The sequence below is a fragment of the Ciconia boyciana genome, chromosome 1 (genome assembly GCF_034638445.1).
Source record: "Ciconia boyciana chromosome 1, ASM3463844v1, whole genome shotgun sequence".
Classification (NCBI taxonomy): Eukaryota; Metazoa; Chordata; class Aves; order Ciconiiformes; family Ciconiidae; genus Ciconia; species Ciconia boyciana.
Window position 1 is genome coordinate 118,411,607 of NC_132934.1, and position 12,368 is coordinate 118,423,974.

Here is a 12,368-nt window from a genome sequence, read left to right on the forward strand (position 1 = left end):
TGGGAGGATGAGAGAGGGAATGAAAGGGAAGATGAAAATCTTTGTGGCTTCCGCTTCCATAGGGTTTGTGGTTTAGACAAATTTTCTTTTCCTACACCTCCAGAGTTATCCAACACAACAGGTCTAACTTTTCATTTGGCAATTTTCTCGCACCAAATCTTACAAACCTCCGTGGCTGGGGGAAATGGATGGGAGAATTCCCTGTACTGGCTTCCATTCCTTTTCTTCAGCTGGGCTTAGCTGGTGCTGGTGCTATGGATGTCAGGGGCACCTCTGACCACGGAGGCTCCCAGGAACCAGCGCAGAGAGGACTGGGACGTGACCGAGAGGTACCACTCTGGGTGGGACCTGAGAAAGAAGAGGATCAAAAAATCCTGCAAATGGTTTTTGGTGTTTGGCTAAGCAATGTGGTTGGCAATGTGAGAGGTACCCTCTGCTCAGGGCATTCATACCTGGCTGAGGCAGTGAGTGATGAATTCTTGTGGTCTCGGCATGTTCAGTCACCAGCAGGACTTTGGGCCTATACCACCATAAAATCTACCACAGCTGGATGAATGAAGTCTTTATTTCTCCATTTGCCTTTGCATGTCCTGGCTGCTCCTACCGTGTCTTCCTCTTAATCCCCCCTAATTTCCTTCAAGCTGACCACAGTCCATAGAGTTTCCTCCTCACCCTTGCCTGGCAGGTGAGGGGCATCTCCATTTCATTTTCTTCCTCCAGCATGCTCCTTCCTCCAGAGCTAACCCCTAAGCACTGGGGAGATAACTGAGGGTGCAGATACATGGTCTTTTGAAGGGAAAGGAAGCTATGCCTTGCCTGCATGTTGTACCAGATGGATGCTGGGTAGACATATTAGGGTGGCAGTGAGCCCAACTGAATATATCCTGCTTTGGAGCCCAGTTTATTAGCTTGGGCATAGCACTACACTAATCATGGCCATGTGGTTTCTGGTGCACAGCTGGCTTGTGCATACATAGCTCAGAGCATGGGCAAACCAAATTGTGTCTTTCTGCAAAAGACATAACCCAAGAAGAGAGGAAAAATACCTTAAAAGCCCTGCCATGACTGTATCAAAGACTCTATCTGTCTTTATTGCACATCTTACTCCTTTGCTGGCTGTTCAGATTATACTACTGAGGTATCATTTAGATGGGCAGCTTGCTGGAGCGAGGCCTACATCTCCCACTTCTAGGTGATGTTGAATACATGTCTCTCCACGTAAGAAATGAGGATAACTGGAGGCTGGAGGCTGGCAGACTGATAGCGTGTTGGGTTGGTGTTTAGATGTGACATTCACCCAAGAGAGGGCCAGGACAAGGAACTCACAAAACCCCTTCCTCCTGTAACACGTCCACCAAAGGTGTTACAAGAGACACATGGTGTGTCCATGCCTCTGCAGCTTCCCCACTCGCGTGGCAGCTAGATTGGGCCCTTAATGCACCTCTCATGTGTTGCTCACCTTCCCCCCTCTCAGACTTGAAGGCAAAAAGATAAAATCCCTTATTCTCACCATAAAGCATAGAGGATGGAGGAAGCTGCCTGACTGGCTAGATTTTTGAAAAGTGGGAAACTTGAATGCAAGATCTCCCAGGGATAGCACAGATGAAAAGATACAGGAGGCAGGATGTACCTGTGCCTTTGCCAGGCTCAACTTTTCATCAGGGAATTTAAAAATCCACATGCACGAAACAAGGAGTAACAGACTCTGCTGAGTGTCAGAAGGCTCCCTTGCAGGCTGGGATCATTCTGGGGAGTGATCAGCTCAAAGCTGGTGATGATTTTCTCCTTCCACATGCCTCAGAAAAACTGGTAAACTGCCAGTTGGAAAAATAAAAGGAAGATTTTCAAACTGAGGTCATTCCCTCAAGTGGTTGTCAAGGCATGCTGCAGCGGGTGCGCTGCCCTTCCTTACATAAGGTATATCCCAGAGAGTCCGTTTCCCAGAAAGTGAGGTGCTAATTAAAAATAGATTCACAAAGGCTAAGCCTCTACCCTGCTCCCAGCAACAGCTTTTACATCTCAGGAGGAGAACTTCAGCTGTTCAGCAAAATCCTGAAGGCATCAATTTTTGCCTTAACCTTGAACCTCCTCTTGTACCTGCCTCATGAACTGCTCTTATGAAACTCAGTGCTAGGCTCATTGTTGTCCTCTGGCAGGTTCCCCAGGTCCTCAAGGAGGCTTTGCACTGAGGAGCGAAGCTCACTGCTGGAAAGAGGTCTCCATCACCGCTGCCCACGTCGGGAACATGTGTGACCACCAGCACATGTGGGGTCCTTGCTGCCCCTCCACATGTTTGCCATTGCCCCGTGACATTCCCACCAGTGCAGCTGCCCCGCCTGAAAAATCTCTGACAGTTTTCTCTGCTGTTCACTTTCACCTGCCAGATCATCATTCTTAGTGAATGCAATGAGTTACAGTAAATAAAAAACAGCCGCAATTTTATTTAGAATGACTTCTGATGAAAGAGGATCATGGCTAATAAATTGCAGATTGCCGAATGCCAGTGTTGGCTGGTATGCTTTACTAAATAAAAGACACAGTTTAACACTTCAAAAAAAGATCTGTGTTATCGTGAAATGCTGTAATAAAGCGTGAACCATTTTTTACTCCATTATTTATTTTGTTACCATGGACGTCTTTAACTTCCCCTGAGGACAGCACCCTAATCATTTAAAGTAGGCATTTTCTTTTTCAGACATATGAAAAGGTTTTGTACAGAATGCATTAAAACAGAAAGCGCAGCTGTAAAGAAGAGTCTCTGTCTTAACCTTTTCAACTGCTGAATCTGTGTGTTTGTGTTTTATAGGCAAGCCTAATATCTGCGTTGTCCATCAAACTGTAAGCTTGATTCTGATCGAAGATTTATTTTTGCATATCAAGGACAGGCCACGGGCTGCTGCCCTCCTTCGGTAGACCCTCTCCAAAACCCCAGTGTTTTGTTGGGCTAATGTTTGTGACTTGGATCCTCTCAGTTGAGCTATGGGGTTGTTGTCCATCTTCTGATAAAATACCAGAAATCTGGCAATCTCTTATGTCCATTTTGTACAGAGAGAGTAAAAACAATCTACTCCAGCACTCAACACGAGTAGTCAATGCGCTAGTGGTAGTAGTAACTCTCTAAATAGGTAGCTTTGCTTTGGAGAGTGTTTGTGTTTTCCACTCATTTTAAGGGTCTTGTGTTTGTTTTGAAGGAACTTTCCCAGAATTCTAAAATTTCAACATTTTGAAGAAGACATTTTTCCAAAATTTAAAAAAATGGCTCTTTCTGAGCTATTCTAAATCTGTTCCTACCCTAGATATGCCTTCTGCATCCGGCATACTCAACCCTTATGTATTTGTCACAAGGCTCTCTCCTTGGAAAAAAAATCAACCAGAGTAAATATTCTGGACAGAACTGGTATTCTGTTACCATTCTGTGTGACTCCCCATATGGGTGGCACTCCAGAATAAACATCCCCTTATTCCAGAACAGTATTTCCATTTTGTGAATACAAGTGTTATTAAGAAGTAAAATGATTTTTTTATTCCAGAACAGAGTCCACAAAGGAAGCTACCCTGGCATAGCTGCTAGGGCAAAATTTCCCATGCAGGCTAGCCCTAAACAGGGAATTTACACTAGCTGTTAACATATAAATATTAAAGACCTATTCTTCTGCCATTTCAGCTGTAAAGAATCAAGGTTGGGGTGTATATAAACACCCTATTGATATTCTCTTTCTCTTGGACTCTGGACACATATTACCACTTATACATTGCGTGCCTCTCATACAACCTATGACTTTTTGAAAGTACATAGCAACTTTTTGAAAGTACATAGTACATAGAAAGTACATTTTGAAAGGTACCACAACTGCAGCTTCTAATCTAAAATAAAACAGTGGCTTTTCACTGCTCCTAGTTAGGAAATGGGCAATACCTGCTGAAAGCCATGTGTTGTTCACAATATCTTCGTGAAGGGTACTCTCAGAACCACTGTGGCCACCTCTAACTTCTTAGTAAGTCAGTTTTGACTCCCTGCTGCCCGCTAGAGCCTTACAGGGTTTGTGTCACACAGTGACATGTTTTTCAGTCCTCTAAATCAGTAGAATTGTTCTGATTATCCTCCCTGGTGGTGGGGAGAGCAAGGTGGTACTAAAAGGTCCGGAAATGCAGAAGGGCAGCAGGAGTCACAGCTCTGAGAGGCTTGGGTCACTCCCAGGTACCTGGTCTACTCCTCAGCGCTGCCAGAGCCCTCCTCACCAAAGCTGGTCTGCGTTCAACTATAGCTCTGTACGTGGAAGCTTAGAGGGGTGTCCACCTTTCCTTTAGCATCCACCATATCTCCTGGTAAAAATATTTCTGCGCCAGAGAAGTCCCAAATGAGAGGTGTCTATCCCAAGCCAGCGCTTGCAAAAGTCACACAGCAATTTTATAGAACAGTTTTCTGAAACTCCAGTTATTCTGAAACATGACGGTGTGCGAACAGCCTGATGAAGATTCCTCCCTCGCTCCCACAAATCCCAGGTTTAGGAATGTTTTAGAACTTAAAAATAATCGTCAGCCTACTGCAGCATTCCTTCCTCTACAGACAATTGTGATGAGGTTGTCCAAGCTTTCCACATCTGCTGCATGGCTCCTGTAATTCAGGTTTTCCTTAGAGCAAGCTGTCATCACACTCTGATAACTACAAGTAAATCCCCAGTTTGCACTGACTTCAGGAGTGGGCCAGGAGTGTTCAGTGCTTCCGACAACCTCGTTCTTGTAAAACTTACAGCTGAATATGGACTTTCAAGAACAGAATACACCATGCCTCTTGTGAGCAATATAATACATAATTTCCTTACTGTTGGAAATAAGTAGTTTCATACTGTCACTCGCTTCAAGGATATCATCAGTTGCAAATCTCAGCTGTAAGGGAAAACCACCTTAGGAAAAAGCAAACAGGTGATTTTTAGCTTTAGACCTAATCTGTAGAAACTATTGAAAGCATTCATCTCTAACGCATTTCTTTTCTCCAAATCCCCGTGACAAGGAATTCCAAATTTATCTCTCTGCAATTTATTGGAGAGTAGGAATAGAGGTATACTTGACTGCAAGTAAAATACTGTGTGGTATCAAGCTGCTTACTCAGTCGCTGCGTCTAAGTATTACAAGATGCGTACGAGTGTAAGGCAGAGCAATCCCTGCAAAGCAGCCTGCTCCGAGAGGTTTTTATGATGTTACTTGCACAGTGATGGTCACGGGCAGCTGCCCATGTTGGAGGGATTTCTCTTTTACGTGCACTTTGCTAACTCCATCTTTACAATGCAGCTTGAAATGTCTCACACAGTTGATCTTTGCACACTCAGGGTTGTGATTTTTTAATTCTCCCTCCACATTCATTAGACAGTGCTTAACCTCTGCAACGAGGAAGCTGGGGCAGGAATAATCGCTCCAAGACAGAGGGTAATTAACTGAGTGTCTTGGAGACTGCGGTGGGTCTGGGTTCCCAGCGCTCGATAGGAGGTGAACTGAGCGTAGAGCAGCTAGGAAGTTCTTAAAATTTTTCTACTATCCTCCCCAATTACATGACCAAATCTGCTAATGAACTATCCCATTAAAGCAGAGAGGTAATCCACTCTTGCGCGGGGCTGCCTGCCAAAGAGTTCAAGTTGTTAGAAAAAATGAAGTGGTGCTGCACTCCACACTATTAACATGCCAAAACAACAACAACAAAAATCTGTTCTCATGGTCCAGAATATTAAACAGACACAAATAACTTTCATTAAAAAGCCACATTTTCTGTATGGAGTTTTCCCTGGAGAGAGCAACATTTCGTAAGTAGGATGAATTTTGCACTTCATTAAATGCCTTGATCTTTTCATCACATTAGCCTTTAATGCGACAACATAATCTTCAGTTTGTCTGGATTAACGATTAAAAAAAATGCATGCACTTGTGTGCGAATGTGCATGTCTGCGGGTGTGTACAAAATCCTTCGCTAGTCTTTAAAAAAAGAAAGGCGATGAAACCATCCAATGTTCTTACCAAAGGTATTGGTTTAAAATAGATATGTATGCACTTTTTTAGTTGCAGGTTAAAAGCTAACTTGTAAAGGCCTCTAGTTCTCCCCTGTGATGATCTCCATGGGGAAGGGTGGTTATCTGGCTAGGTGCTCCAGTTGCCTTCCTCACTTTAATACCCAACAGCTTTACAGGCGTGGTTGGTGGGCTCGCGTTAAGGTCTGAATGCTATTGCTGGGCCTTGTACAACCCTGCAACGAGACCATTATGGCTCCGTTAGCTGATGCTGACGACTGATGGGCGAGAGGGAGGGCTGAGTTGGAGAGGTCTGCCGGGGCTGCTGTCCCCAGCTCTCCCTCGATCCCGCTGCACGGATGCCAGGGAGGCTCAGGAGCCAGCTCCCGCTATCAGGAAAGGCAAATTTGGGGAGGATTCATCCAAACCCATCTCACCATGAATCGTGGTGTTTCTGGCGCTGATTGACCGGGAGTGCAGCTGTACGCGTGGCGGGGCAGGAGGTACAGCTGTGTGTGGCAGCTGTGTGGCAGGGAGAAAAGGGTGCCAAAAAAAAGAAGGCAGGAGCTGTGGGGACCAAATATACGGCTCCATAGATGTCTTTTTGGCTAAAGATGGAACAAGTAATTTCTCCAATATATATGGGAAGACACTCAATATTATGCCAAGAAAATTTGCTGGAGAGATTTTGGTGTGAACAAGTAAAACTATGTATTTTAGATAACGAACTCTCTCACATGACCCAGAAACAGAAAACTCCTTTGTAGTTAATGCCCTTTAAAAACTTTATTTTTATGGGGTTTTTTAACTGTAATGGAAGGAAGTGATAATGAGGTCATATCCAGTAGAATGCATCAAAGTCATGCGGCTTTTAAATACATCTTTCACACAAGCAATGTGGCAAAACGGAAGATTTTATTATTGCAAAATATTCATTTTTTCAATAAGAGTTTCAGATTAATTTCTTGACTCATTTACGCTGCAGATGTACCTGGAAGCTACATCGCTCTAGTTTCTGTGTTCAACCCCACCCACAAAACTGTTAAATGTCTCTCCACTTTTTAGTGATGGTCAATGAACCAGGCTAAAATCTGACTAAAGTTGCTTCTCCTTTTATTTTTTTATCTTTTCCTGGTGTTTTCAAAACAAAGCTCTGGATGACATATGGAACTGAATACCCATCTGCTTCAGAGACAGCATCAAACTATCAAAGCCAAAACTTAATGCAGAAACTGCTGTCTTGTCTTACAAACATGGGAATACCGAATTTCAGAAACTCATAGAACAGATCTGACACTAATATATGCCCCAAACAATCCCTGCAATGTGTTTTCAATCTGGATATTGCAGTGAAATAAAGATACAGTAAAAGCTGAAGGGTCCCAACGCTGGAACCACTTAGGGCACTGCAGTCTCAGAATTCACGAATGGAAGGTTTCATTTCACCCAACTTCGGCCGTATAAAGCAAGACCTGTAGTCCCAGCTAGTTACCTCAGCTCCCTGGACGGTGAAGGGGGGAAACGTGTACCTCTGGAAGGAGGCTGCAGAAGAGCTGCCAAAGCTGGGAGGGATAACTGCACACCTCCCTGTTAGAGGGCCAAATTAGGCAAGAGGAGCCTTATCACGGCTGCTACAGTGGGATGAAGAGAAGCTCCTGGGCAATTAAAGGGTTCAGCTGGGTAGCAGCATTAGGCTGGCTCTGGCAGGCAACGCACAGCTCCCTGGGACTCGAAAACGCGCTTCAGAAGTGTCAAGTAGCTCATCCTTGAGCCTCACGCTGTGGTGGCAAAACTGCTCCACCGTGCAAACTCACTGCTTTAAAGCTCACTCAAACCTCTGTAGGCTCTGCTCTGGCTGCTTGCGACCAGCGTGTAACCACAACCAGGTCTGCCTCGCTGAGAGACAGAGCTATTTCTACTCACTTAAAGGAACACAGGCAGGTAAACAGCATCAAATGGGTGCCTTGAAAAATAGCATAACTGTGGGTGGAAATCTGTATTCCCGAAGTCTTTCAGTTCCCTATTTCCTAGCTCTGCCAGCTACTTGCAGCAAAGAGCACAGCCACAGCAATGGTTTTTAAGGTACTGAAAATAAAAACCAAGCAAGTTAATTTTCAATAAGATGTAGAAGACCGCTGAATTCCTGATGCACACAGGCTTCCAAGTAGTAGTGTTTTTCCTGAAAACATGTCACGTGAAATGTTCTTAGAAAGCATTGCATGGAGGGGTATTTTACAATTTGTGATTGGGGAGTTCAGAAAGAACATTTGAAGATTTCCTGTTGTATTGTAGCATGCACAAATAAATCAGAAAAGAGATTTCTGCAGAGCTGCATTATTACATCTTTGTGGCTTAAAACACATTGCCCAGCTGAAGGAAGCTGAACCACAGAATAGGAATATTTGGAAATATACCACTCTTTCCAAAGGGAAAGACCTCTATTTTTTTCACCCACATAATGTAGGCAGAAAGGGTTCCCCAGTACGGATCAGCACTAGGCTTCCTACATTTTTAGTTTTAATAAATGGTTCTGTGGTCCTGATCTGCCACAGAAACTTTACAGTAGAGGGGAGCAATTCTTCATAGTACTTTAATACCAGCAAAAGCTCCTACTACGGGTGCAACTGGTTTTGTGGTATAGCTCAGCTCACACAGCATCCTGGTACAAAAATGCATATGAGAGATCACACCTCTAAACTGTGTTGCTACATTGGCAGACATTTATGGTACATGCCCTGGCCCAAGATTACAACACAAAACCAGGGAATCTGGGAAGGAGAGCGCTGGCTCCTAGTATCGTTAACTTACCATATAGACCCCGGTATTGCCGGGTATTTAAATCCCCACTTGAAGGATGAAAAGAGCTGCCCCAGCGGTTTGATGTCCTCTGCTGAATGAGAGCTATTTTGGAGCATTTCTCACCATCTAAACCCAGATTTAAAGCTCATTGAGTTAAACTGGCTTCAGATCAGACCTTACAACATCCTCCCGTGCTAGCAAAGACAGCACATATTTTACCAGCAGTATTAGGCACTCAGTGAGTGCGTTAGACAACTAGACTAATTTATAATACTTCAGGGTGTGTGTTTGTACAGGTATGTCTGCTGGCAACCGCTGTGAGTCATCTAGACAGACCTAGTTTACAGCATGCAAACTCATGGTGCGATCTGCGCTCTCTGAATGAAAACTCCCCTTTTAGGAAATGTGACAGTTTCCTCCTCTTTTTCGACAGAAATTGAAAGCACTGTTGGTGCAGGGGTTTATGCACCAAATAAATGGGAGGTAATAAAATGAACGCTGTTGAGACAGCAGTAGGAGGGACGGTGAGAGGAAGGAGAGCTGCCAATAGAGCAAACAGAAACTAATGTCACTGCCGCTCAGAGGCTGGAGCTGACCGTGCCCTCGGCCCCTTCGGTGGGGGACTTCTGGGGTGACGGCAGACCTTGCAGTCAGGTAAGAAAATGGAAGGGCCCCGAATGAAGCAGCAACCCCCACCACGCAGGGATGCCTGGGAGAAATAGTGAAGCAAATGAATGCATAGTGTTTGCTGTGTTCACCTCCTCCTCTGCCTCTGCTCCCCCCAGGCCTCCCGCTTGCCCTTTCTCCCTTCCAGAGAGGATTGTGAACCAGCCTAAGAGGACATGCCTGCGTGGGCTGCCTTCAGCTGCCAGATAATCCACCAAATTCTGCAATCGTACGGTGCGTGTTGTAGATGTGGAGGGGAGCGTGCAAACTTCAGGGCTAGCAGTCACTGTGCAAAACCTTTCTTGTCACTGCACGGTGAACTGCCTAAAATCCCCCACTGCACGGCATTCACAGCAAAACCAGGGCATGAGGGTGGAGGGAGTTAAAGACATATTCTCATCGAAAACTGACTTCTATGCCCTCATGTCTGTAATTTTAACAGTATCTGCAACACAAGCATCTATTTTAATAATATTGAGTACCTTGAAAGTAATACTCACATAGAACTTCAGCATGTGACATGGCTGATAAACAAGCAGCAAACTTTTTCTAGTTTGGTAGGATTTTCTCCCACAGTTGTGAGATTTTTAGCTGTGAAAAGTGACAGGGGGAAAAAAAAAATTGGCATTAGGAATAATTTCTGGCAGTATTCACAAGACTTCAATCTACGACGGATTATTTGGTAAGAATTTCAATGTTTTTATATGTTCAAACAAACAGTTCCAGCCCAATGAGATGGTTGGAATATCCTCTAAAATACAGGGGGTTTTTTACTAGCAGGCTAGAAGCAGCATGACACATTGAGAACAGCTTTTCCCTCACCTGCCATTTCTTGTCACACTCCCCTGATTTCTCCTTCAGGTGCTTGGGCAAGTAGGAGGAGCAAACCCCAGCACAACAGCCCCTTGCTTTATTTTGCTTTTTACCAACTCTTCATCCATTGCGTGCATTTTGGGCACAGGCTGGGATCATCATTTCCTTCACCTTGTCTTCTTCAATTTCTAGACTTCGAGTTTATCTTAAAGTCTTTTGTTTGGGCTCATAATTCGGCAGTGAGTCAGTAACCCGCAAGTACCACGAGTGGAGCCAGCCGTGATCTGCAGGCTTTGCTGACCACCTGCTCCAAGCTGTTTCCTGTGTGGGCGGCCAAGTTCAGAAACACTTAAAATATGAGTTACGGTAAATTTTGTTTAACCTTGCGTACACTTTGCAGGCATTCGGGGTGGTTAAAACTGGATGACACCGAACTTGATTTCTCAGCCCCGCTTGGCTTTGCTGTAAGGCCAGCTAAACTTTGCTGACTTTAGGAAAGACGGGCAAGAGTCTGGGCCTAACTATTTAGTTCGGCCACATTTCATCATCGTTCGCTGCACATGCCATTACTTGCTCTCTCGAACCGCTGCTCCCATCATCCTGCGGTTGCCCACAGCCGGCCCATTGGCTTTCGCTCCCGCCTTGTGACCAAGTGATGCTTCTCTGGCCGTTGCCTGTCCACCCTGGGAAAAGCTGGGATGCTTTTGTTCTCCCTTCAAGATTTTCCACAGTGGCTATACATTAACACCCCTTGGAGCTTCAGTGCTCCAGTCAAAAAAAAAAAGGGATTAAAACAGCCAACCAAACCCAGCTAAGAAAACTGAATTTGGACACGAGGGAGGAGGGGCAGACGTGATATCTTCAGCCAGAAATAGTGCCCAGGCTTTAATAAATATGCATCATGCGTGAGGATCCAGACAGGAGCGCTTGTATGCACATCTCTTCCCCTTCCGTCTCAAGCCTTTCTCCCCCCAGCCTGACTCATCGTGGTTTGTACTTTGGGGTTTCTTGATGTGCCTCCCTTATCACCCCAGGTTTTCTCACCAGCCAGAACCCCCTTGCTGCGCTGCTCTGCCCCCCTGCTCCGGCTCTCGCGCCACGTCCACCGTGCCGCTCTGCTTTTCCCTCTGAGACATTTGCTGCTGCGAACCCTGGTTTGGACAGTTTTGGCTCCTGCTTTTTCCAAACACCTTCCCATCTCAGGGCACGGTGTGCCCCCTCTTCCTGCCAGCAGCCATGCGGCCGCGGGCTGGCTGTCCAGGCTTGTGGGGGGCAAGTTGGGCAAAACCTGACCCTGCTGTGTGCCTGGCGTGGCTCCCCATCCTGCTCACTGTGCTTTAGGAGCAGGACTGAGCCCAGCAAGGTAATGTTTCAAAAGCAGGTTGATGCATTTGGTTTGAAGTGAAATTTTCTGCTCAGTTTTTCTCCTTTTTCAGGGAAAATACTGGTGCTAGCTTTGAAAGTCCTGATTTGTAAGTGGTATGATCATCTCTGTTAATTGCTATTTATCTTTCGTTTGCTTGTAACTAATAGCAGAGGAACCAGTTTCTCGGTCATGCATATATCTTTGGGAGAAAAAGATAGTATCACACATTTATCTCCAAAGTCAAGGATAGACTATGAAATACTTTTGCAGTTGATTATTTTGATGTGTCTTCTCCATTTCCCTCAGCAAAAGGAGGCTCCAATTTCCTCACACACTGAACTTTGTCCTTCTGCTGAGGAATCTCATATTTTGTTTGAAAAACTCCTAGCCTTGATCTTTACTCCATCCATCACCAAGCACACACTTTGGGAGCAATGACTTGGCCTATTTTTGCTCATGAGTGCCATAAATTGCTCTCAATTCTTCTACACCTTCATTCTATGATGCCTCTTTTGAGTAGGTTGAGAATTTTTTGAATGTGTAATTTTGACATAACTATTAGTGATTTTCTGTAGAGGAAAAACTGTCACATGCAATTTGAAATGTGTTATTCTTTTCCCCCTTGATGGATAGAGAAGTAACAGAAAGATCCCAAAATCTGAAATATGGTGACTTTTAAAATACAATTTTTAGAAATTCACATGAAAAAGAAAGATGTAAAAAATATT

The 12,368-nt window shown here is 44.7% G+C and overlaps 1 long non-coding RNA gene across 1 annotated transcript; it reads right to left on the reverse strand.

The window, feature by feature from the left end:
- Positions 1–4,780: 4,780 nt before the first annotated feature.
- Positions 4,781–10,509, reverse strand: LOC140647438 (uncharacterized). Its single transcript, XR_012040765.1, has 3 exons — positions 10,284–10,509; positions 9,962–10,052; positions 4,781–4,904 (listed from the first exon to the last, which is right to left on the reverse strand). It is a non-coding gene; the product is annotated as an uncharacterized lncRNA (long non-coding RNA).
- Positions 10,510–12,368: the final 1,859 nt, after the last annotated feature.